This window comes from Acipenser ruthenus, chromosome 4 (assembly GCF_902713425.1).
Source record: "Acipenser ruthenus chromosome 4, fAciRut3.2 maternal haplotype, whole genome shotgun sequence".
Lineage (NCBI taxonomy): Eukaryota > Metazoa > Chordata > Actinopteri > Acipenseriformes > Acipenseridae > Acipenser > Acipenser ruthenus.
Window position 1 is genome coordinate 7,035,243 of NC_081192.1, and position 26,735 is coordinate 7,061,977.

The following is a 26,735-nucleotide window of genomic DNA, read 5'->3' on the forward strand; positions in this document are numbered from 1 at the left end:
GGTATTGGGCCTTACATTCATTTTTGAAAAATAAAAGAATGAGTTTGATTTTCGCAATGACATCATAACGCACTTGGACGCGTGCACATGTTTATATGCAGTGGCTGTCCTTTGTAAATCACGTATGGAGTTCTTACGCTTTCAAAAAAATGCGCAAAAAGTTGTATCAATTCACTCGGTGAAGAGCCATGTCCTGGCGGCATGTAGCCTAGTCAAAATAACACCGTACTTACCATTTATCGAGCTGTTCAGTTAATTAAATGGGAGAATCTACCACGGTAAAGTTACAATTACAATTCTGTAAAATGAACATGCATTGGAACTAATTAAAGACAGGATTAGCCTCGGCGCTTTGAAAACATCATTATATTATAAAATTGTTAATTCTGAAAAACATTCGGTTTTGGCTTCTAAAATTGTACAATGTGTTGTTATTTTATCGCCACTAGGCAACTGTCCGCCAGGTGTACCGCTTCCAGGTGATCTGAGCTGAATCTTATAAACGCTTTAAACGCCAAGGGTGTTGAACATAACACTGGAGTTCAAATGCCATAGTCACAAGCATAACAGAACCTATGTTCACATGTATACCATCCGAGGATTACGATCAGAGTTGACAATCTTTTACTAAGGAGAGATCTGAGCTACTCTCTTCGTCGAACACTTAACATTATCACTGCCTGATCCAATATGAATCTGTAATTATGCAAAGGATGCACTATGATCAATGGGATCACTTCTTCACGCAGAAAATGCCAAGCTGAAAATCAAAAGCTGCACATTCTCACGGTTAAATAAAGAACATTGTTTCAGTGTAATATGAAGGTCTTGTTTTAATCTTTAAAAAAGTAGGCTTATAAATCGATTAAACCGTAAACTCACTAATTGAGCACGTTAAAGCTATATATTAAAAATGTATATAAAAAGCATGCGTACATGCATACATACATACGCTTTAAATTAATATACGGTAAATTAAATCGCCATGTCATAGGCTTACACATACAAATATGTGTATGTCGTACAATATTAATTCAACTACATTTTCTGGCTCCATATATAGCTGTGGTCTGGTCTTCCACTTTTGCACCAGCATACTATAAACACCAATTTAGCGTTAGCTCGATAGAACTGTACTGCCAAAAGGGATTCGAATGTAATGTTTTAAACACAGGTGAAATAAAAACGTCATTTAATTAGACATTTTAAACTTTGTGGGTTACTCAAAGTTAAATCCGTCCACCCGAGTTACCACACGTTCAATTGTCTTAACTTTGCAATGTAAAACAAAATGTGCAATACATATATACGCACATACTTGTGTTTATTAAACGCATCATTATAGTATATTGCTTGAAAACAACCCCGAGTAACTTTTCCATTTTTTTTTTTTTTTTGCTTTACATTTTCGAAAGATTTCTACAAAATGAAATCATTATATCAAAGCCTCACCTGTTGAATTCATGTGGATGAAACTTTTTAAAAGTGTGTTCAGGCATGTTTTTCCTTTTTGGAGTATAGGCTATACCTTTATGGCTAGGGGGAAGTTAATAATTATAAAGCTTTGTGTTGATGGATAACACATATCTAGCAGTTTTTATAACTGGTTATTCATCGCACCAAAGAAAAAACCGACAGATGTTAAGAACAGAACTGCAGTGCTTGAAATAACTCCCCGCTGGAACGCGCAATCACTTACCTCTTTAGTCTGCGACCATTCTTGTTTAGGAGAATGTTATAGATGCCATCTACAATATCAGAAATACTACTACTACTACTACTATTAATAATAATAATAATAATAATAATAATAATAATAATAATAATAATAATAATAATAATAATAATAACACTATGTAACACAATTTTTGTTCCTGGATAGTAAGTGTTATTTCCTAATTGCTTATGCCTCAAAAGTATAGGAAATGACTATTATTCCCCACAAACTTTGCTTTTGTGACCAGGACAGTCATATTTTGAAATGTACCTATTTCCAATGAGAAAACGGGCGTCTTTTCAGTCACATAAAGTCAGAAAAAAACAACATATGAATCCAAATTAACATGTATTTATACTAAAGTAATACAAAAATGACTACAAAAGATTTAGAAGTGAGTAGTCTTTCGAGATTTACGATTATACTGTAAATCACTTTCATGAATCAGCCCCCAAATGTAGTCTCCCATCATGTTCTCGTTATACTGTCCTTGGTAGAGGCGTTCAAAGTCCAATATATCCTGGTGGAAGCGCTCGCCTTGCTCCTCCGAGTACGCTCCCATGTTCTCCTTGAATTTATCAAGATGAGCATCAAGGATATGGACTTTGAGGGACATCCTACAGCCCATTGTACCGTAGTTCTTCACCAGAGTCTCAACCAGCGCCACATAGTTTTCGGCCTTGTGATTGCCCAGGAAGCCCCGAACCACTGCGACAAAGCTGTTCCAAGCCGCTTTCTCCTTACTAGTGAGCTTCTTGGGGAATTCATTGCACTCCAGGATCTTCTTTATCTGTGGTCCGACGAAGACACCGGCTTTGACCTTTGCCTCAGACAGCTTAGAGAAGAAGTCTTGAAGGTACTTGAAGGCTTCCGACTCCTTATCTAGAGCTCTGACAAATTGTTTCATAAGGCCCAATTTGATGTGCAGTGGTGGCATCAGCACCTTCCGGGGGTCCACCAGTGGCTCCCACTTGACGTTGTTCCTCCCCACAGAGAACTCGGTCCGCTGTGGCCAGTCCCGCCTGTGGTAGTGCGCCTTGGTGTCCCTGCTGTCCCAAAGGCAAAGATAGCAGGGAAAATTGGTAAAACCGCCTTGGAGACCCATCAGGAATGCCACCATTTTGAAGTCTCCTATGACCTTGATGCCATCTCAGAAAAATGCAGATATGTATCCATTTAGGCAGCTGGAACTAAACTGAACTGGTGGGCTTAAGGCCCCTGTATTTATACTACTATTACTGGAAAGTTCTAGAAAGTTCTAGAAGTTACTTCAAGTTTACTCAGCACTGAATCTATCTGGAATGTTCTGGTCACAATGGACTGTCCTGGTCACAAAAGCAAAGTTTGTGGGGAATAATAGCCATTTTCTATACTTTTGAGGCATAAGCAATTAGGAAATAACACTTACTACCCAGGAACCAAAAAAAAAAAAAAAGATTTGTTACAATTCTTATAGAAAAACTTTAATTTCAGTCTTGTGGTTAAATGAAGACTACATGTGTTAGTTACCTGATTTTATTGTTTTATCACTGATAATATTTTGTTCCAAGTGTGTTTATGAGCAGTACAGGTACGAATCACCAGCACAAGTATAATGTACCAGTACACACAAACTGGGGCCCTCATAATCACAGAACACTCCAGTTTGGCAAGCAGTAGTTATTAGAAGTCCACAGATACATTTGTGTAAAATCAACAATGTATGAGATTATATCAACATGAAATCAGAAATATCTGTGAGAGGTCTATGGTGTGTTTGAGAAGAATCGTGAACAGTTGCGCAGTTCATCGTGTAAATTGGGGAAGACAAACACAAGGCTGTGTGGTCCAGTGGTTAAAGAAAGGGGCTTGTACCCAGGCGGTCCCCGATTCAAATCCCACCTCAGCCACGGACTCAATGAGTCATTGTGTGACCCTAAGCAAGTCACTTAACCTCCTTGTGCTTCGTCTTTCGGGTGAGACGTAATTGTAAGTGACTTTGCAGCTGATGCATAGTTCACATACCCTAGTCTTGGATAAAGGCGTCTGCTAAATAAACTAATAATAATAATAATTAACATAAACATTTCCAATATGCAACCTGATAAAAAAAATGAGGTGCTCCTCTCTTCTTTAGATCATTTCCAGAAGAGAAGCATTGAGAATTGAATGTTTTTTAAAAGAAGTGCGCCTTTAAAGAAATCGGTTTCTTCCGTGGTTGGATATTATTACCTCTTCTCTGGGGTCGATGCTGATTGTGCACGCCTAATTAAACTCCTTGTTCTTACACCTGCTGACGGACAGGCAGTGAAAACGCTGTTTCATGTAATTCCTGATGTTACCCTTCAGGGCGGAACACAACTGAACATAAACATGCTTTTCATTTAACAATTCAAGCGAGTAAATCATTTAGAGAATTAATCAAAAAGAAAAAGACATATAATTAAACTAGTTTAGATTATCAGAGCAATTAGTGAAATGATATGAATAGTTACCCATTACAAGCTATCTATGTGGTACTTATTCTTCAATCGAAAGAAGATAGAAAACATTAGGGAGACGTAATTTAGCAATATCCTAAAGGCAAACTCCTGTCTTGAATTCTAGAAATTACTCATTTCAGATTTAAAAAAAAAAAAAAAAAACTTTTAGGAAAAATGAAGAAATAAACTATAAGAAAAATACGCATTATATAATAGGCCTACATTTGGATGGATTTTAGATGTTGTAATATATATATATATATATATATATATATATATATATATATATATATATATATATGTGTGTGTGTGTGTGTGTGTGTGTGTGTGTGTGTGTGTGTGTGTGTGTATATATATGTGTGTGTGTGTGTGTGTGTATATATGTGTGTGTGTGTGTGTGTGTGTATATATATATATATATATATATATATATATATATATATATATATATATATATATATATATATATATATATATATATTCATGAAGTTATATTGGCTATGTGTAAATCCACCGATACACTCATTGGCCAGTCTTCTTATACTGATAGCTTCCGTAAAATAAGTGGGCTAAACCCCCCAGGACCACCTCGAAATGACCTAAATACAAACGCTCTCACGTGGACAGTCTGGCACTGGCAAGAGTTACTGGAAATGACTAGGAGAGATTCGAAATTGGGCGAGGTTACAAAGTGAAATGTTCTTGGCGGTCTGAATTTACGTATTGGCCAGTATGTACAATCGTTCATGGTCCTATACAAAATATAATCTTCTAAATATCTGAATTAATAAATTACTTTTGGTGTAAAGTGAAAAGCTGCTGACATTCTTGATGCCATTCTAATTTGTATTGTCATCAAACACGCAGAGCTGTTTACAAGAAGCGTTGAAGTCGAGTGTCTAAAATGCAGTTTGATTCGGCATTTAGGGTGAATGTTTGTATTGATTTGTAATGTCAGCTCCCTTGTATGTGTTTGTCCGGCTATGGAAACTGCTGGCCTTTTGCGCCCTCGCCTGTCGAGACAGTGGAAGTGGTTTAATTTCTGAAGCTGAGACTCCAACATGATTAAAACATTAAGAACTTGCTTTCTCCCGAGGTTTGTTCTGGTAGCCCTACAGCAGGGAGTTTACCAAGTGGGAATTTCAGTAGCGCGTTTTTAATGTGTTTCTGTTTTTACCTCTGAAACTCTATCAGGACTCAGGTGCTGGAGCACTAATGCATAGTTGGAGCAATAAACCACTAAAGACCACCAAAGCAAGCAAGCAAGCAAGCAAACAAGCAAACAAACAAACAAGGCCTACATTGTATTTGGACGGTGAAAGAACGTCATCCGCTTGTAATCTGAAACTTTGAATGTATGTGGTAAGCTATGTCATTACCAAAAAGCATATTTGAGATTTAGTTTATGTGTAATGGAAAACAGTATTTTTGTAAAATTGTTATAACATTACAATGACCATTAAACAAACAGAAAATAAATGACTGCAGGTGACTATTATGCCAACTATATATTTTAAGAATGTTGTAAATATGTTTTCTCGAATTCTTCGTGTTAAATATTAGGTTACAATCACACTTTCTGTTACATCTGTTTTGTATTATCCTGGCACTCCTAATTGACACAGCTTTTAAGGGGAGTGGAAAATGCAGTCCTGAAAGAAGTCCAAATTGAAACATGTTTTTACCTATATTTTTTCTATCCATGGGGTCGATAATGTTTTATTTTTGACCCCTATAGACTACATATTTATTTGGTGGCCAATGGTAACTACCAATTAGGCAAAAACAACTTAACATACGGACAAGACGTGAAGCTGTTTGGTAGGAGGTACTTTTCACAACGAAATTCACAACTAAACCACCTAGACAACTATTTCAATTGCCTTCTATCACCAACTGGTCTTCCTACAGTATTTCCCGTACTTAGCCTCTTCTGTACCGAAGAATCCTCCCAGCTACTGCGGCAATTAAATTTACATAGTGGTGGATTTGTGTAACTACACGCTAACAAGGTTATTTTGTTTTGTTTTTATTCTGATTAGATTCCCATGGAACCCCAAAAGGGACATTGTGAAAAAAATACGATCTCGTGCGCACCAGATACAGCCTCCTGCTCACGACTTCTTATCTTGTGAGCACGAGTTAATGTCTTGCTTACTGCAGCAGACACCAGGGCTGCGTTCAATAAGCACAACGCTCTGCCGTGGCGCTACGTAACATAAATGAGCTCTTATTAAACAGTGCTTTACGAAGGCAGAACTTTCAAGATGGCGGAAAACACAGCTCTGACGCTGTTTTTGGATGAATTTATGCAAGATAGTGCAGAAAATTTGCTGTTTAATGCCTCTATTGCACTTGCATCGAGGGCCAACACCATGGCTTTAGCAGCAGTGAATTCAAACACATGCAAGAGTCCTGTACGGATTAAAAACTACGTTGAGAGCATTGTTCCTCAGTACTGTGATTGTTGCATATTGCATGTTCTATTTACAAGTGGCTACAGTGTAGTTTACGCATGCAATTAAGATGTTTCTATTGTATGTAAGTGTTGTACAGCAAAATAATAATAATACAAAAACTTTCCCAAAATAGAACAATTCATTTTTTTAAACAATTATTCAATCCACTAACATTTTTATACAGCAAATAAAATAAAAATAAAAACTTTCCAAAGAAATTATTTCTTCAACGATTCTTTAAAATCACCTGTGAATGACTTAGCAGTTAGTTTCTTTGTTTTGCAAGCTTCTGCATTTCCAATAGCTCCTGTGTCTGCCTTTCCTGTTCCTCTGCAGTCTTACAATTGAAGTGTGTTTGTTTTTTTTCTCTCCAATATGATTTAAGTCTTATTGTTTCTAGTGTGCTCTTGGTTAGATAGAAATGTAACTGCAAAAGTACCTAATTTTAGTAAAGTTCTCTTATTGTAACGCCCCCTTTCTGTCACAAAAAAAGGGGTTAAAGTTTCTGGTGTAGCCTATACTGCTGTGCCTTTCAGCAGAGATACAGTGCGAAGCTTAATCTCGCAAAAATAGCAAAACTATATATATATATATATATATATATATATATATATATATATATATATATATATATATATATATATATATACATTTTGAAACACCCACTGAGTAAGCTCCTCAGAATGTTAGCTAACATTAGGAAGCGCTCTCGGCGTGCAGGTCGTTCAATAGAAAGTGCCACGTAATGCTGTGGAGCGCTCTGCATATTGAACGCACCCTGTTCTCGGTGGATTGGTTTGAAGACAATCACAGTATTTTGCTCATGGCATAACAACTATGTAAAACTGGTGTGCTGTTAGACTCATGCTATTGTAATGAAATTGTTTATACCGACTAATTTACAGCTGCCATCACCTTTAATAGCCAGTGAGGTCCGGCTATGGAAGGGAAACCCCTAATGGCACAATGATCAAGGAAAGAGACACCAAGGTAAAGGTTCAATAATGTACTTAAACAGATTTTATACTGTTAAAAACAAACATGCACTTTACCCTAATTACAGCCATTCACATGGGATCCCTGTAAACAACTTTAAAATACATTGTTTCTTAAACAGCTCAATGAAACTAAAACAATATATAACATCCAAATATAATAAAACAAAACTATAAACTACGATCCCTTTTTCACACAGCAAAATAGTATCAAAATTAAAAACACAGCACACCTTTTTTTTACACAGCAAAGCTCAAAAAAGCACAGCGCACAACATATCAACTGTCTTGCAAGGATCCTGCCCCTCTCAACAATTTACCCCCCACTCTAAAGCACACGAGGCTTCCACAATCTCTCCCAAGTATTAAGCACTAACCCCGGTGAAGTTAGTTTGATATTCGCGTGGATATTTAATATTTACGCATTCAGTGCATTCTACGTCAAATAATAACTAATTGCTCCTACATACAAACTCGCAAAGGAATGCCATTTCACCTCATGAAAGTTTTGGCGTAATTTAAATCATGTCTCATTGATTTGCGAGTTAGTAATCTCTAGTTATGAACACGCAAAATACACAGATTTTCACTGTACATTGTAAAGTAGGCTACGTCCTTTAATGGTTCATTGCTCCTAAATACAAACTCGCAAAAGAATGTTATTTCACCACATGAAAGATGTCATGCTATGGAGTAAATTAAGTCACGTCTCAATGATTTGCAAGCTTTTCGTCTCTAGTTATGCACACATAAAATACGCATAGATATTCACTGTACATTGTAGATAGAAACTTGAGCAACACAGCTGCAGGTAAACCTACAGGGCTCCACAGGTGGTATTCGAGCCCCGAAACAATAGTTACAGACATTAATATACTGGGCAGGTTACTGCCCACTGGGAATGGAGTTCCACCTAGCGAGTGGAAATCTCCTACCTTTGCCAATGAACAGTCAGCCACCACTTTACTTGAGACGCACCAAAGAGCCCCATAACGCAGCACCAAAAGCACAGAGCACCACCTTTAACAGAAGTTTGTGGTTTTATAACCAGTTTTAGCTGGGTTGATTGTGATTTGCACATATGATTAAAGTCAACTTTTTAAGTAGAAAATACTCATAAACAGGGGTCATCTGCCTGAGGTCACAACTGCTCTCTGAGTCATGAAAACCCAGTTTTTGAATCATGTTTCTCAAGCATGGAGGCATTTCGGGCTACTTGCAAGCTACAGAGCTACATGGACAGGGCAATGCTAGGCAGTAGATTTAAAAAGCCTTACATTAAACACAGGAAAATCACAGAATGTTCAGAGACAGAGTTTCAATGATTTCTCACTTCTTTACCATTTAGAGGGGCACATACAATTATTACAATTTATATAAAACCTTACACTATCGTATAATGTTATTCATCTTTTTATGTTCTTGAGGCTACATCGCTACATTGTGGTGGCAGTGGCTGGAGGTGCTCTTCATGTCACGAGAGGAGTAGAGAAAGTACTGGAAAGGAAAGGGAGAAGTCAGCGACATACCACTCACGCTCCCAAGAGGTATTGGCAGAGGAGAGAGAGAATGGAGCTGCAGCAGCTGAATGCTTGACTGCGGAATCCCCTGCTCCAGAGCAACCAACCCTGGCAGTAGTGACCAAGGCATGGCAGAACTTCCTAACGACATTTTAGTTTATAGCTGTAGCGTGTGTGGGAGAGAAGTCATTGGGCTGTGTAGTTGGTGCTGCTCCTTACTGGAAAAACTAGAAGCGCATTCGTGGCCATGGATCCAGTGGAGGCTGATAAGGTGAAAGAGGCCATTTAAAAAATATTAAGTTAGCACTGAATTCTATTGACAGAGGTTCCCATCCTTGGGTGTGTGGCCAGGAGAATCCCCAAAGGAACTGTATATGCTGTTAAAATAACTTTATGACAAATGGATTAAGCCAAGTTAGCACATCATTCTTAAAATTGGAGAGCTCACCATACTGGAGCAGTTCCTTTGGATAGTGAACCAAGAGGTCCAGCTTTGGATCCAGGAACATGACCCACCAACTGCTATGGAAGCTGCTAGACTGGCTGAGGTCTTCATGTTGGCACAGAAAGGACTGATGTAAGGTTTGTTATTTCTTAAAAATAATAATTCAGTCTTCTTCAGATAATCTTCAATCAAAACAGTTAATTCCAAGAGGCTCCCGAGTAGCGGATCCGGTAAAGGCGCTCTGCACTCCATGCAGCTGGAGGTCACCGGTTTGAGTCCATGCTATTCCACTGCCGACTGGAGTTCCCAGGGGACAATGCACAATTGGCCTGTGTGTGTGTGTGTGGGGGGGGGGGGGGGGGGGCGTTGTCTTCTGATGGTGTAGGTCTGGGTGGCTGCATGGCGGGCCTTAGAGTGAAAAGAAGCGGTCAGCTCACGGCACACGCTTCGGAGGACAGCGTGTGTTCGTCTTCGCTGCTCCTGAGTCAGCGCAGGGGTGGTGGCTGTGAGCTGAGCCTAAAATACAATTGGATATTCCAGAACAAAGCAAATACAAAAAGACAGTACAGAATGTAATCACATGCAAGCTGCAGGCACAAATCTTGAACAGACAATACTGCAGGTCAAATCCTACAGGACTCTATCGATCGAAAAACATTGAGTGCGTGTGAGTGAGAGTGCCAAAATACAAGTCTACAGAGTTTAAATATAGAAAAAAGCCAGCCCTGTTTCTTGTAGTTGTGCCAGCCAACACCTGTGGGTTTGATGCTGGTTAGTACCTATGCTCAAAATCTACTTTTAAAGTGGAAACAACACTTTGAAAACAAGAGTCATCCTCCCGAGATCAAAGGGGCCTGTCGAACCACAAAGGAACCAGATCTTATCCTGATGCTGGGTGCAAAATTACAGAGAGAGAGAGAGCTATAATGAGTTATCCCTTTTCTGCCATCTAAAGAGTTTGTAAAATTGTCACAATTAATATACATTAAAGACTTAACGTTACACCAGATGATCTGGTCCAGTTACTGGTAAGTCTACAGGGGTGGGTCATGGTCTAAATGTGCAAAGTCAAAGCAGTCTCATTCAACCTGTTAGATCTAGCAGAAATCAAAGTATTTATTGTAGTTGTGGACATGCAGGCGACATTAAACCAGGATGTCCCCTTAGAAAGTCCAAGCCCGTGAATTTAAGTTAAGTGCCTAGACCTAGTCAAGCAGTTGTGCAGAGTTGTGGGTTGCAGCAGCTAATTGAAATGATAGTAAATGGAAGGCAGGTACAGGTTTTCTGGATACAGGGAGTTCACACTCTTTGGTGCTAAGTAAATAAGTCCTCAGGGAGTGTTGCAATGAGGGGAGAAAAATCAAGATTAGATGTGTGCATGGAGAGGACAAAAGTTACCCTACTGCAGATGTGTGACTTGCATTTCAAGATTACACGTTCCTAGTAACTGTAGGTGTGGCCAATGAGTGACCATAAAGTGTGATACTAGGTCAGGACATACCTATTTTGGGGGATTTGTAGTAATGTTGTGATGATAAGAAGAATTAAAGAGGAATTAACCTCTCCTGTCTAAGAAATGTGACGTTCTAGAGAATTTAAGTCAATTACAAAAGGACGATGAAACTTTAAAATCTTGTTTTCAGAAATTGGCACTGGTGGAAGGAAGGGAACTGGAACGCAGCAATAGGCTGAGAGAGGAACAGTTTTTGTTTGATAAAGGTATGTACTGTAATCAGTGCTCCAGAGAAGGTTTTGGGTTTGGGAGTAACTTACCCTCTAATTTTAACAGTGAGAGAGTAAAATGTTTTTTCAGGGGGTAAAATGCAACATTACCTTGAAGTCATACTGTAATATGATAATGAAAGACAAACAATCGTATAAAACTCAAAAGTTTTATTTATGAACATCAAATCAAGCATGTGCATAGCAGAAACACCATATTTAAATGGAAAACAAAGCTTGTTAAAACTTTACAATGCATTAGTAAGACCTCATCTAGAATATTGTGTTCTGTTCTGGTCACCTCGCTACAAAAAGGTTATTGCTGCTCTAGAAAGTGTGCAGAGAAGAGCGACCAGAATTATTCCGGGTTTAAAAGGCATGTCATATGCAGACAGGCTAAAAGAATTGAATCTATTCAGTCTTGAACAAAGAAGACTACACTGCGATTTGATTCAAGCATTCAAAATTCTAAAAGGTATTGACTATGTCGACCCATGGGACTTTTTCGACCTGAAAAAAGAAACAAGGACCAGGGTTCACAAGTGGAGATTAGATAAACAGAAAATAGGCAGCACATTTTTACATAGAGAATTGTGGGAGTCTGGAACCAACTCCCCAGTAATGTTGTTGAAGTTGACACCCTGGGATCCTTCAAGAAACTGCTTGATGAGATTCTGGGATCAATAAGCTACTAAAAACCAAACGAGCAAGATGGGCTGAATGGCCTCCTCTCGTTTGTAAACCTTCTTATGTTCTTATGTATAAATAAAATAAACATTTCACTAGTAATTATTTTGTAGCCGGTCTCTGTACATACAAAATTGTATAAACATTTTATTTGTTTGTAAAATACCATCAAAGGATCTCTTTTTTTTAAATAGTATATAATGCAGTACTTCAAAACACTATAATACAGTAAACTATTTATATAACAAATTTATTTAGCCTACATACCTTGCAGCTTTCTAATCTGTACAGTCCACACATAATACACGCTTCTCCACTTTCCCTGAGCATTTACCGCACACTGCCCTTCCACAACTGGCGCAGACATCCAAAATTTTGTTGTCATTGCGTGTGGGTGCAACGGCTGCAGCACTGCCAGAAGGGGCATCTGTCTCTGCTCTTTTCTGATCCATATGTGCTTGCCAAAGTTCCATGGTTAACTGCGTGATGAAGTCCTTCCTGTTGCAGTTTTCCCCGGTACATTCCTTATACAAAACATACGCATTGATGGCTGCCATGGCCAAAATGTTATAAAATACAGCCACAGGCCACCGACGAGATCCGCCTTTGACTGAATACTGTCGTGCCGTCTGGTCCAGCACATCCACACCAAACTTTGTGGCATTGTAATATTCCACTGTCTCAGACTTTTTTTTTTTGCCATCGGTTCCTATGGCCACTGTTTTGTGCATAGAGCTGAGAATTAACCTGTACCTATGACTCAGAGAGGCGTGTTTTTCAAGCACTCAAAGAATGTAGACAGGTAGACACCACTTGATCACAAGACTGATTGTATTGAAAAGGACAGGCAGGATTATAGGCAATATTTGATAAATAAATATATATATTTAATAACCAGTCAAATTGACCGGCTTGGCACTTCTAGTGTTAAAAGAGCCTTCCATTTTAACTGTAATGTTGCTTTGAACTACTGTACAACCACGCGTGTGTTCTACAAGGTTCTTTATCGGCTCAGCGCCTTTTTTTCGTGGTGTCACACTGACTCTGCAAACAGTAGCAGCGTTTGTCCCGCGGTGTCCCCATGCAAAGCTTGATTCCAGGGTCCCTGTATCTATTACCAGTACTACGGTACACCATGACTTTCAAACAGGGCAACAATGACTAGTTGCATTGCATTTTACTACAGCAATCGCAAAAAAAACCACTCACAAAGGCAGTTACAAACAATAGGTTACGTATGTAATCCCCCCGGTTCCCTGAAAGAGAAGACGACCAACAACAATACTTTTGGGATATGCCTGCCACAGGTCAGGTATTTACTGAGCATTTTATGTCAGAGCTGTCGACAGGCCCCTCTGGGGAGTGACGTCCTCGGTCCCGCCTACCGAGGGATTAAGTAGTCACTCCGCAGAGACCACGTTCTCTTTTGCATCGAACCCGCGAATGCGAGTGAAGCTACCCTCACAAGGTTTGTTGGGTTACGGTAAGTAACCTAAAGTTCCCTTTCAATTTGAAGATGACCACCAACAACATTGCATATGGGATAATGTATACCAGAGCTGTCGCGAGGGAGAAGGAACTGTAGCATATGAGGGACACATCAGAACCATATTACCCAAGGGTTAGCGGTGTGAGCTTACACCCTCAAGCACCCTCGTGCCTAACGAAGGCAGGGCAAGATCTACCACATTAAGGTGGTAGAACTTGGAGAAAGTATGCGGCGTAGCCCAGCTAGCCGCAGTAAAATATCAGACAGCGAGGTCCCGCTGAAGAGGGCCCAAGATGTAGCTAACCCTCTAGTGGAGTGTGCAGCTACCCTCCCAGGTGGGGGCAAGCCAGCACCATCATACGCTGTCGAGACTGTGTCCACAATCCAATGTGACAGATACTTCTTTGAGAGGGGCTGTTCTAGGGTCCGTGTCCTGTGACAGACAAAGAGCTGGTCAGAATGACGCAGAGCTCTTGTCCTATTCACGTAGCATCTCAATACCCGCACTGGGCAGAAGGTTTTCAATCTCTCATCCTCCTCCGAAGAAAATGGGGGTGGGTGGAAGAACTCCAGTTCCACAGACTGATTAATATGGAAGGCTGTGATCACCTTGGGGAAGAAAGCAGGGTTTGTACACAGGGACACCCTGCTGCCATTGTCCCAAATACGCATACAGGAGCTGTGCACCAACAGCGCCTGCAGCTCACTGACCTTCTTCAACTCTATGGAGTATATGGGCTCAAACAGGGCCTTCGTGAGAGCCTCCAGTACAATATCAAGGCTCCATTCAGGGAGAACAGTCCTCCTGGGAGGACATAATTGCCATGCACCTTTAAGAAACCCGGTAGCCAAAAAATGTGCACCTGGAGATAACGAATCCATGGGGGCATGGCATGCAGAAATAGCTGCTAAATACACCTTCGAGGTGGAAGGTGACCTACCAGCATCAAGCAGTTCTTGCAGAAACTGTAAGATAACTGGCATGGGGCAAGAAATTGGGTCGACCCTTAGTCAGACATCAATTCAGGAAATATTTCCACTTGTAGGCGTACAACAACCTAGTGGAATCTGCCCTAGCGTTCTTCAAAGTACCCACAACCGCATCTGATAGCCCTAGTGCTAACAAGCGGTCCCTTTCAGGGGCCAGACCCATAGCTGGAACCTGCCCGGTTCCGGGTGCCAAAAAGTGCCTCTCATCTGACTGAGGAGATCCAGGTGAAGTGGGATCTCCCAGGGCTGGCTTTGTAAAAGCTGGCACAGGGTCGAGACTCACCTGGGCCAACTGACGCCTTCTTTAACCAGACGTTTTCGAGAAAGGCCAGGAGCAGCGGTATAGGCGGGAAAGCGTACAAAAACGCTTTGGGCCATTCGTGCGCTAGGGCGTCGACGCCGAGTGGACCACCTAAGCAGTGGAGAGAGTACCACAGGGGGCAGTGTGTCATCTCTGCCGAGGCAAAGAGATCGACCTACGCCTTCCCGAATCATTCCCAAATACCTCCAACACCTGAGGGTGGAGTCGCCACTGACAGAAGAGGACCCTCCCTCGAGAGGAGAACTGCTGCCCAATTCACTGGGGATGTGCGTCTCCTGCAGGGACAGCAAGTTCCTCTGAGCCCACATCAAGAGGCTGAAGGCAATGCGATGCAACCCCGGGGACCGTAGGCCACCCTGGTGGTTGACATATGCCACCACTGTTGTGTTGTCCATCCAAGCACCGTGTGTACTAAGCACCGTGTGCACCGTATGAACCATGCGCACCAAGTACTGTGAGCACTACATGCACCGTGTACTGTGTGGCAGGGCCGTACCAATGGGGTGTGAGCAGTCTGGCCGCATATGACATTGACCTGAGGGGGGCACCGATTGGCTGATGAATATTACCTAAAACGAATTTGTGCAATAACGATTCAAAACAAAAATAACATGATGAAAGAAATGAAAGCGCTTTATTATTCGTCAGCCAATCAGCGCCCCCCTGAAGTAAGCAGCCGCCCTGAGGTGAGCATTGACTGGATGATGAATAATGAGGCCAAATAAAAAAATACGTGTGGTTCTGGTTAAAAATGAGTTTGAGATATCTTGAAATCAAGTTAGTTTGAGATATCTGCAATTCAATTTAAGATATCTTGAAATGCATTTCGAGATATCACTAAATGATAATTTGGCTTGCCATACAGGCACTGCCTTCCTCATTGATCCTGTGTTCCTAGCAAGATCTCTCGATTTGCTGAAAATAATTGTGAAAGCTTATAATACAAAACGAAAAACCAAGTAGTACTACAGTTCAAAACAAAGAGACGCTGAGCGCCGTTTATTTTAAATACAAAAATAAAATAAATATTTAAACAAAAACACTTTGCTCACAGAGCGAAAATAAAAGGTTTAAACAAAACAAAATCAGGAACACACAATACAAAACTGAATAGGTCAGCTGGGCTATCGCCTTCACTGTTCCTGTATAGTTTTATTTTTCTTTTTCGTTTCGTTTCGTTTCGTTTCGTTTCGTTTCGTTCGTTTGGTATTAGTTCTTTTTGTTTCGTTTAGGCTCGCTCTTCTCGCTCTCGCTCCTAACACCCACACCGAACTGAGAGTGCTGCAGGTTTATATGCAGGTGACCATCTCCGGATTATCAACAAATTAATCACTTAATATTAAATTGGGGAGATGGCCACCTTCTGCACGAGGCTACCCATCCACGCTATTAAACAAAACAAACAATCGGCTACACCGTCAATATATTTCTAAATAAATACAAAAACAATAACAAAACACACGGAGCTTCGCCGTCATATAAATACAATAATAAATCAAAAACTACAAATACACAACAACACAGGGGCGGAGGGGGAAACCCGTTCTAAAAATAAACAAATAATACATGTAAACAGCAGGGCTTTCTACCGCCCTGCTACATGTCTTTATATGTTTATTGTAAGATATTAGGGGTACTATATTGCATGTAAAAAGGGCATAAGTGCAAGGCTAATATTGTCAGTTTATTTATGCTTTCATTTTCACTTGCACCCTGCAGTTTCATGGTCTTTTTTTACAGCTTAGGATGCAGCAATTACATTTATTCGATTGGACTTATGCTATGAGTGTGTAGGCTATATTGTGGTCATTTTGATGACTTATTTGAAAGAACTGAAAGAGATCCTTTGCTATACTGTATTGTGACTGACTGTGCTTTGTCAAAGGACAGTGTCATTTTGCGATGTCCTGCAGTGTTCATACCAAGATTTTTCTATTTTGTGGGTTGAATATCCTCCAGTTTTAAATAATCATTGTCTAATCCGAAACATTTTTTAAAGTACATTTCTAGGCTCTAGGCTTCGTTTCTGGACATTTTAAAAATGTTTGCGCTTTTGTCTTCCATCTTTGTTTTGGTTTAAAATTACCCTCAGTTCGCTATCGCAGACGCACAGGTGCTCTTAAAGGGAATGTTGAATCCTTATTGGTTGTAAGCTTACTCCCCCAGACAGGCTCAGAAAAGACAGATGACTTCTGTCTGTCCAGGTAAAAATATTTATTTATTTATTTATTTATTTATTTATTTATTTATTTATTAGCACACACCTGTATCCAGGGCTACTTACAAAGTATCACATAATACATTATCACAATAATCCAGTGCGCACTCGATATTTCTTTTATATTCCCAAGGTGTTAGTAAATCTGAGGTTCTACTGTATTTAACCAGGGAGGGCTTACATCAAAGGAGAACAAATTAGCATGCTAGGAAACAGAGATATGAGAACTACGGGCGTATAGCGTTTACTTTACCACATACCAAGAATATGGTATTTTCCAAGCGCACTGAATCCCACCTGTTAGAAAAGCAGCGGAAGAAACACGTATATTGCGTAAATACGAGAGCTCTGAAGAAAAGCAGAAACACACGAGCTCACCAGACGAAACATGACAGTTGTTAAGTGACTGCTAGTAATATATTTTGCAGATTGTAGGCTTTGTGTGAACAACTTATTAATAATATCTTTACACATACTACACATAATTTAACCGAGATATTGCTAGTGTTAATATATATATATATGAAAAAAGAAAAAAAGAAAAAAGAAAAGGATATTTCCGGTACTTAAAAAGGTAGAATAATTGATCAATTATCCGGACGTTTCGGACTACAAGTCCTTCATCGGTTGAATACAAAAAAACAGTGCTTTAAGAAGTTGATAAAAAACAAACAAGTAGTCTTTTGAACAAAATTCCAGAATGTTGATGTTGTTGATGATGATGATGATGACCTCAGAATAGAATGTTCATTCCAAATGGCTCCAAAGTGCCTAGTTTGAAAATAAGTTCACATTCCTTTTGTTTCCTGACAGCATTAGTTCCATAGCAATGAACCATCCCACAAATTGTGATGTCTTCTGTTAAAATGTCTGGCGACAGGAAAGGTAGAGGTGTTAATTCGTATTATTATTAATTATTTCTTAGCAGACGCCCTTATCCAGGGCGACTTACAATTGTTACAAGATATCACATTATTTTTACATACAATTACCCATTTTACAGTTGGGTTTTTACTGGAACAATCTAGGTAAAGTACCTTGCACAAGGGTACAGCAGCAGTGTCCCCACTGGGGATTGAACCCACAACCCTCCGGTCAAGCGTCCAGAGCCCTAACCACTACTCCACACTGCTGCCCTGTATACTTCTCAGATGTTCCACGAAGTGATCAGCCAAGCGTCGTTTTGTTTCACCAATATATAGCTTATTACATTTGATGCAGCCAATGCAATATACTATTCCTTTACTAATGCAAGTAAAAGTATCATGGATAGTAAATGAGCATTTTGCTCCCTTAACTACTGTGTTGCTGTGAATGTATTTACAAGTTGCACAGCGTGACCTATTGCATGGAAACGTACCTGTCCAGATTGGGTCGAATGTTACTGTGGACCAGATGCTCTCTTAGATTTTTGTCTCTTCTGTATGACATTAGAGGAGGGTTATTGAAAATAGGAGCTGTAGAAGGATCATCTTGAAGAATGCTAACATTTCTTTGTATGATGTGTTGTACTTTTTTGGTCATAGGATGATATGTAAGAACAAGGGGAATACGATTGTTGGTATTCTGTGTTTTGGTTTTGTACAAGGCATCCTTTCTGTTTATTGTCAATACACTTAACTGAGCTTCTCTAAGTATAGTGTCTGGAAAACCACAGTTTCTGAAAAATGCACACATGTCATTTGTTTTATTCAAAAAATCACTATCATCCCTGCAAATGCGTCTCAGTCTTAATAATTGGGTGTATGGAATGGAGTTGCGACAAGCTTTGGGATGTGAGGAGTTGTATCTTAGATATGAATGAGAGTCTGTTTCTTTGTAGAAAATTGTAGTATTAAAGGTACAATTAGAAACCGTGATGGTAATGTCTAAGAAAGAAATTTGTTTAGAAATGTTCCATGTATACTTTAGAGCTGGATGAAACTGGTCAATAAAATGTATGAAATCCATTAAATCTTCATTAGTGTTATCTGAGATGCCAAATATGTCGTCAATGTATCTAAGATATAACATTGGTGTCTGTCCCTTGTACTGTTGAAAAACTTTATTTTCCATCCATCCCATAAAAAGACAGGCATAAGAGGGCCCCATTTTTGTTCCCATACTGACACCTCTAACTTGTTTATAAAAGTCTCCATTAAAGGAGAAACAATTCAAAGAAAGGACGAGTTGGGCTAGTTGCAAAAGAATATCGGTTGCAGGTTCTTTTACTGTTCTTTTATCAAGGAAGTATTTTAGTGCTTGTAAACCGTCACTGCTGGGGATAACTGTGTAGAGGCTTTTGACATCCATTGAGAAGAAAGTTATATTTTCACTGTTACCATTTAAAGAAAAATTATCTATTATTTGCAAAAAATGGTTATTTAACGTATTTTTATTAGTTTATTTAGCAGACGCCTTAATCCAAGGCGATTTACAGAGACTAGGGTGTGTGAACTATGCATCAGCTGCAGAGTCACTTACAACAACGTCTCACCCGAAAGACGGAGCACAAGGAGGTTAAGCGACTTGCTCAGGGTCATACAACGAGTCAGTGGCTGAGGGGGGATTTGAACTGGGGACCTCCTGGTTACAAGCCCTTTTCTTTAACCACTGGACCACACAGCCTCCTAGAGATTTCACAATCGGTCTGAAGACATCATCAAGGAACTTGGAAATTATTTCAGTGGGGCAGGAACATGATACAATAGGACGGCCTGGGTTGGTAGGCTTATGAATTTTAGGAAGTAAATAAAAACGGCTACAGCGAGGGTTTTCAACAATAAGATTGGACGCAGATTTTGGTAATAAGTTATTCTGGATGGCAGAATGGATAGTAGATGTGACTGTAGTTTGTAACAGTTGGGTAAGATCATTTGGGACTTTCGTATAGAAGTTAGTGTCAGAAAGCTGTTTAGATGCTTCTTCTATATATAGATCCTTTTTCCAAACTACTACAGCTCCTCTGTCAGCAGGTTTTATTATGATGTCATTATGTTTCTGTATATTCTGTAAGGCGTGATATTAATCTGTTGTCAAGTTTAAACGATTAGTGTGTTGTTGAAAATTAATTTGACTTATTTCTCGTTCACATTTATCAATAAAAAATCTAAGGCTTGAAAAGCTCCGGAGGCTGGTGTCCAAGTAGAGTGCTTTTGTTTGTATCGATGGAAAATATCTAAGGAATCAGAAGCTGTGTTGGAGGATTGTGAAGCACCTAATTCATTTGTATCCGTGTCTACATGAAAATGGGCATGTAAACGCATGCGGTGAATGAAATGCTGTGTGTCATTGATGACTGCAAATGTGTCAGTGGATTTCTTTATAGGTACAAATGAGAGAAGAGACCTTTGGATAAAACAGAGTGTTCAGCAGTAGTAAGTGCCAAATTTTCTGGGATTGTAACAACAGTTTTATGTGGTCTTTGCTGTATTATATTTTGATAATTAATGGTAGTCTTTGATGTCTTATAGTCTTCCTTGAGCTTAATCCATTTTTTTGCTTTATTTATTTTCATGAAATCATAGATATCTGCATTTAAATTGTGAATAAGGCGACAAGCTTGGTATTATAAATCATTATTATTTAACATATCTTTTAAGCATGTCTTGGAAGTTATCATATCATGGTCAAGTTTTTGTATTTTATATTGATAATTTTTGATAGTATGCCTCATGATACTTTTACTACATTTAAATAAAGTAGATTGCACTTGCCTGTAATATCCTCCATGGTTGTCGCTTGGATGGAAATTCATTCTGAAGTCTTTAGGAATGAGGTTTACTTTTAAACAGTTCTTAATGAAATTAATATGGTTAGTAAATCTAGTCTTGCTCCATGTTGATCTTGCAAGTTTGATATAAGTTGGAGTTATCCTTGGGTTAAAAAAAACTGGTAAATCTTGTTAGTTCTTGGAAGCACTGTGATGTTATTTTTCGTATGGAAGTAATAGTTCTTAAGTAGCAGTAAAAATATATGTATAGTTTGAGAAAAAGGAAAACTGCTGTGTACCAAAATGATCAATAAGAAAAAAGAAAAAAGAAAAAGATATTTCAGGTACTTAAAAAGGTAGAATAATTGATTAGCCAATAGAAAAAAAAATATATATATATCGAATGACGTTAAAAGATGTTACTGTAAAGCCATTTGTAAGTTTACCTCAGACGTAACCGTTTTAGCGCGAGAAAGTTTTCCTTCTTTTTCAGTGAGTTGTTAGGGTGCGTTCGTAAACTCAATCTCAGAGTGTCAGAGCGCTGTCTAACCGTTCCTAAACGGAGTGCTCTGTGGTACTGTTCGAAAACTCAGAGGTGATGAATTTCGGAGCGCTCGAACACACTGGCCGCTCCAGTTTCAGAGCTGGATTCTCAGAGCGTTCACTTTCAAAAAGGCTAACGGCTCGCTGTGGTGGATGCGGGTATATTCTAAACCTATTTTTATTATTTATTTCATATGTGTCATTTTAATGTTTTTTGAGAAAATAATTCCACATATTTTAAGTCCGGGTTTTACATGTTGAAGCGACTGAAGGGGAGGAGTCGTCTATACGCTAGCCTTGTTCAACACCAATTAGCAATGAGCAGTTTCTTTCTTTTTTTTTTTAAACAGTTTTTTAAAAAAAATATTTGTCTCATTTAGAGCTTACTCACCAACACATTCCTCATTTCACTATCAGATGTAGTGTGGAAAACTGCAGAAAACAGTTTGGAACCGTCAATTCTTTGAGAAAGCATTATTATAAACATCACGCAAATTACATCAGAGGACAGCAGTCAACATCCTTGGATTGTAACTATGATTATGCAGATCCAGAAAGTCATAGAGACTCTGACACTGCTTTGCTTTCTGTCTGCAGTGAAAATTTCAGTCAGGTGTCTGTGCATGACTTCCAGTTTGAGCTAACAAAAAATATTGCCACATTTATTTTAAAAATCCAAGAAAAGCATTTACTACCTAAAGTAGTCCAGGACAGCTTGGTTCAGAATTTACAATTCATTCCAGAGTATTTTAATGAAAATTGTTCACAACTAATTAGACAGTGTTTAAATGAAGCAGGCTTCATTGTTGAAGAGAATGAACAGCTTAGCAAACTATTAGACTATAAATTGGTTGAGTTTTGAAAAAAAAAACTCTGGGACTTGTTGAACCTGTATCACATTTTCTGGGACATTCTGACAATGGAAAAGCAGAAGTTGACTACCATGCACTCGATGCTTCTGAAGACAGTGATGGATGTTTATATATTGCACCTCATCATACTGTGTATAAGGTACTGCTTGCATTTAAAACTGTCATATTAATTACAATGGCAGGTTAACATTAGTGCTTATTTTTCTGATTCATTTTATGTTCTTTTGTTCATTAGGTGAAGAAATAGATGGTGAGACTCTTTTAGGTCTGACAGAACATATGATTGGAAAAATCTTCTGAACTATGAAGGACCAAGTCAAATTTTTAAAGGCTCTTGAGGACCTTAAAAGGTATGTAATGACAAATATATTATACATTATGTTAGTCTATTGCCGTGTTTTAGTATTTACATTTAAATACCACATACTATACAGGAATCACTTTGAAAAGTATAAATTAATACTACCAGTATGCTTTTTTGTATTGTAATGTTGTATTGTAAGAAAGATGTATATTATGGGAGTATTTTTTTTTTTATGGAAACACACACACACAGAGAGAGAGAGAGAGAGAGAGAGAGAGAGAGAGAGAGAGAGAGAGAGAGAGAGAGAGAGAGAGAGAGAGAGAGAGAGAGAGAGAGAGAGAGAGAGAGAGAGAGAGAGAGAGAGAGAGCAGTATTTTCACTAGTTTAATTCCTGAAAGTGAGGACTGGGGATGTATGGTTTTAAACTTCTGTGTAGAAAATTAATACGGCTGTTATATTATGTTTAAATATCAAGTGTTTAGATATTTTCAGGTGATTAAAATGATGAAATATTGTTTTTTTTTGTTGTTGTTTTTTTCTATTCCATAGAACAAAAACAAATGAGCATATTGTTTCAGAGAAGGTGCTACCAGTAGAATGCAGAGCAGTGCCACAAAACTTAACAAATGTTCATGTTTGGAACACATGTTATACATTGCCTATGTTTCCTCCAGTTGTACAGATGGCCCTTGATAGAAAGGACATTTGTTTCAAATCAAAAGACAAATCTGCAGACTCTGTTTGATGACCTCAGCAAATATACACTGTAAGAACTGAGATTTCAGTGTTTGTTTTAGATACATAGGCAACCAATTTTAGAATAATTGCAAATTATAGCACGTTTTTTAAAAGGATTACTATTTTTTAAATCTATCATAACAGCAATATTTTATTCGAGGAAAAGTTTTATTAAATTCATTTTGATAATGCTTTTGAGCATGTTTATTTTGTAAATTAAAGCAATTGTAAAATGCAACTGTATTTCATAACATTATTTTTCAAATATATATTTTTCTTTTATCACTTAAAATTCATATATATATATATTATTTTCTAATCTGTATATTTAGGTATCCAGACCACATACTGTACAGTACTGTGCTAAGTACTTTGTGCTGTAAGTACAGATTTCTAAGGGATGACAGCCAAACTGGATATGTGAATATAAATTTGGTAGTTATATTCATATAAGTAATATTCAAACAAACATTAATTTGTCAAAATTATGCAGCGTTAAATATATTTTTACTAGTTGATATGTATTCTTTATAGCCAGATAATGGACATAGGTTTAACTTTCTATCATTGTTTCAGGCGACTCTACTTGAAATACTGAGAAATAAATTCAAAAAAGAGAGAAAGCCACTTATTTCAGTGGAGACTGTAGAAGACATGAAAAAAAAGTTTGGTGCTGTGGGTCGAGGAAGGAAGCATGCTTTAATTGCACCAGAGCAACAGCAACCGCTCGTGAAAAAGAGAAGAGAATCTGTAAGCCGAATAGATTGAAAAAGTACATTTCAAATGATTTATTTTTAATTTACATATAATTATACTTTATATATGTACATATATGCGATTGTGTAGTTTATTAGCTAATTGGCTTTCATGGACAGTACTTGATCTTTAACATTTTTCAAGAGTAAAGAAAAGCACAGAGAATACATGCAGTAAATGTCTGATCATAAGTATTGAATTACTCAACGTTATGATAAATATTGCAGATGCAAAGTGAGGAGTTCCCAGGAGAAGACGAGCAAAACACTTGGACTCCATAAGAAAACAAATAACGAAATTGAGGCCGAACATTGAAGCCATATGTGACAGCATGAATAGAACTGTACACACTCGGGAAAGAATGATGGAGAACAAGTCAACTGAAGTCCTTGGTCTGTCCACCTGCTCCAGCTTTTACAAAACTCCACTGCTCCTGATTTTTCCCATGCAACTTCTTTCTGCTTGCATTCAATTTAGTTTGATTTTGTTTTATTTATTGATTTTTTTAACTACTACATTATATGTAATTATTCAACTCTTTTTTACAGCTCTGTATGTCGCCTTGGATAAAGGCATCTGATAAATAAATAAATAAATATAATAATAACTTTACCATCTGTATTTTAGCTGTTGCACGAAGTAGAACTACGTTTTGGAGTAAACTTTGGAACGGAACCTAATGAGTGGCCTATCCAGAATGGTAGATCCTATTTTCAGACTCTCTAGTGGGCTTCTTCTAACTAATGTGATGTCCTACATTGAAGATGCTTCAGATAAGACACAGGAAAATGGTAATGTATAAGAAATATTTATTGTACATCTAATTGTTTTGACCTATCTCAGAATATGATCTATAAATAACTATTAAACAGAAAATGCAACTTCATTTCGTACACTTGGAGCATAATATTTCATGGTGAAGATAGCTGGTATTTAACTCTCATAGGGGCATAAAAACCAATGCGAAAAACCTGCATAAACAGGTTTTTAGAAACTTTGTTGATACTGTTCTTAACATTTTTTCGCTCCAATCCACAATAACATTTGTATCAGTGGTGGTCAGTCCTGGTCCTGGAGAGCTACAGTCTTGTGTGTTTTTTTTAGGTACCTTTAAATCATTTAAACTATTATTTATCCGTGCAGTTTAGCAAATAATGAATTCATGAATGTAACTGAGAGCACTGGTGGAATGCAAAGCCAAAGATCCTGTAACTCAGACCAGGGTTGCTCAACACTCTTCCGTGTGCTTTGTACTTTGTATATGATCTGATACCCTATTTGTTTTTGTAGGACTGAGAATGAATGCTGCATTGTTGCTGTTGCCAGCTTTATTTCGAGAGAGGGAAAATCTGTTGTTTGTTGTTGACCAAGTAAGTTAATTGAGCTCTACATTTTAAATGTAGCTTAACTGAATTGATGTTTTCAATGTTAAATACAAAGCCAAATGATCATTTAGAGATATCTCAAAATGAGTTCCAGATATCTGTAAACCATTTTGAGATATCTTAAAATATGTTAAGATATCTCTAATTATTTCAAAATATCTTAAAATATTTTAAGATATCTTCAACTGATTTAAGGATATTTTGAAATATTTAAAGATATCTGTTAAATATTTAAAGGTATCTCTTACTTTGGCTTGCCATAAATTTGTACTTAATGAATTATGAGGGAGACTTGTAATTTAGTTTAGCCAAATATATTCATTGCTGAATAAAGTTATTAATTATTATTATTTTAAAATCTATACAGGTACCACCATCACCTACGCCAACTATTGTTTTCAAGGGAACAACAAGCCCATTGGCAGCAGATGACATCTCTGTTTGTGTTGATGGAATTGAGATACTCAGTGATTATCCAGAAATGGATATCACCCTTGCTGTTGAATGTATTTTTTCTCTTTATTTTTCCTTGGGCATTGAGTATCCTAAAGCTCTAAAAAATGGTCTGACTTTCATGGAAAGGTACTTCATGAAGCTGAGTACCTCTGACAAAGTACCTTTGCCAGTGTTAAAGATGTACAGTCAAATAACTGCACTTTTACTTTGGGAATAATTATATTGATCTGATGGAATGCCATTTTAACATTTAATCTGAAATTAAATTAATTTATTGTATTAACAATTTAATTTGATTACAAAAATAGAATGTTTGATATAAAAATGTAATTGTACATATCAAAAAATTATTTATTTTAAATGTAAATGGATGATTAGAAAAATAATTATTTATAACAAATGTAAATTGTTCAATATGCATTTTATCTCAGGTTTTTCAAAGTCTTTTACATATTCTTGAAAATGTATTGTGTGTAAATTTCAGGAAAATCTGTGGGATGCATAGATTTATTTTCCAGTTTGCTCTGAGACTTATTTTTCACTGTGTAAAATTTCAGCTAAAACCAGAAATTTCACATATTTCTGGTTTTCGCTGAGAAACTATTTGATATTTGATTCTTTTCGTAACTTTTTGTGTTTTTTTGTAAGGGTGCATAATAAATGTGCACGTTTCAAAAAATGTAAATGTACATATATAGGCTATTTAAATATTACGCTGTGATGGTTTAATTAATAGATTGTAGGTTTACAGGGGCAGATTAAATCTACATTTTATTCGACCCTTCCTATTTATATTCAATATTTATCTTTTTCTTTTTTTTCAATTTTGTATTGGAATACTAAAAATAATCTATAGGAGTTAGCACTAATTTAGTTTTAACGCACTGTTTGTCCAAGTAGACCTATCCAATTATTTTGGCGAAACAACATAATAAACCGAACATGTATAATACATGTACCTTGA

General features: G+C 37.8%; 1 long non-coding RNA gene across 1 annotated transcript; it reads left to right on the plus strand.

Annotated features, from left to right (window-relative positions):
- Window positions 1–5,265: 5,265 nt before the first annotated feature.
- On the plus strand, window positions 5,266–11,264 carry LOC117399469 (uncharacterized). The gene is made up of 4 exons (XR_004544091.2): window positions 5,266–5,534; window positions 7,544–7,628; window positions 9,061–9,730; window positions 11,242–11,264. It is a non-coding gene; the product is annotated as an uncharacterized LOC117399469 (long non-coding RNA).
- The last annotated feature ends 15,471 nt before the right edge of the window (window positions 11,265–26,735 follow it).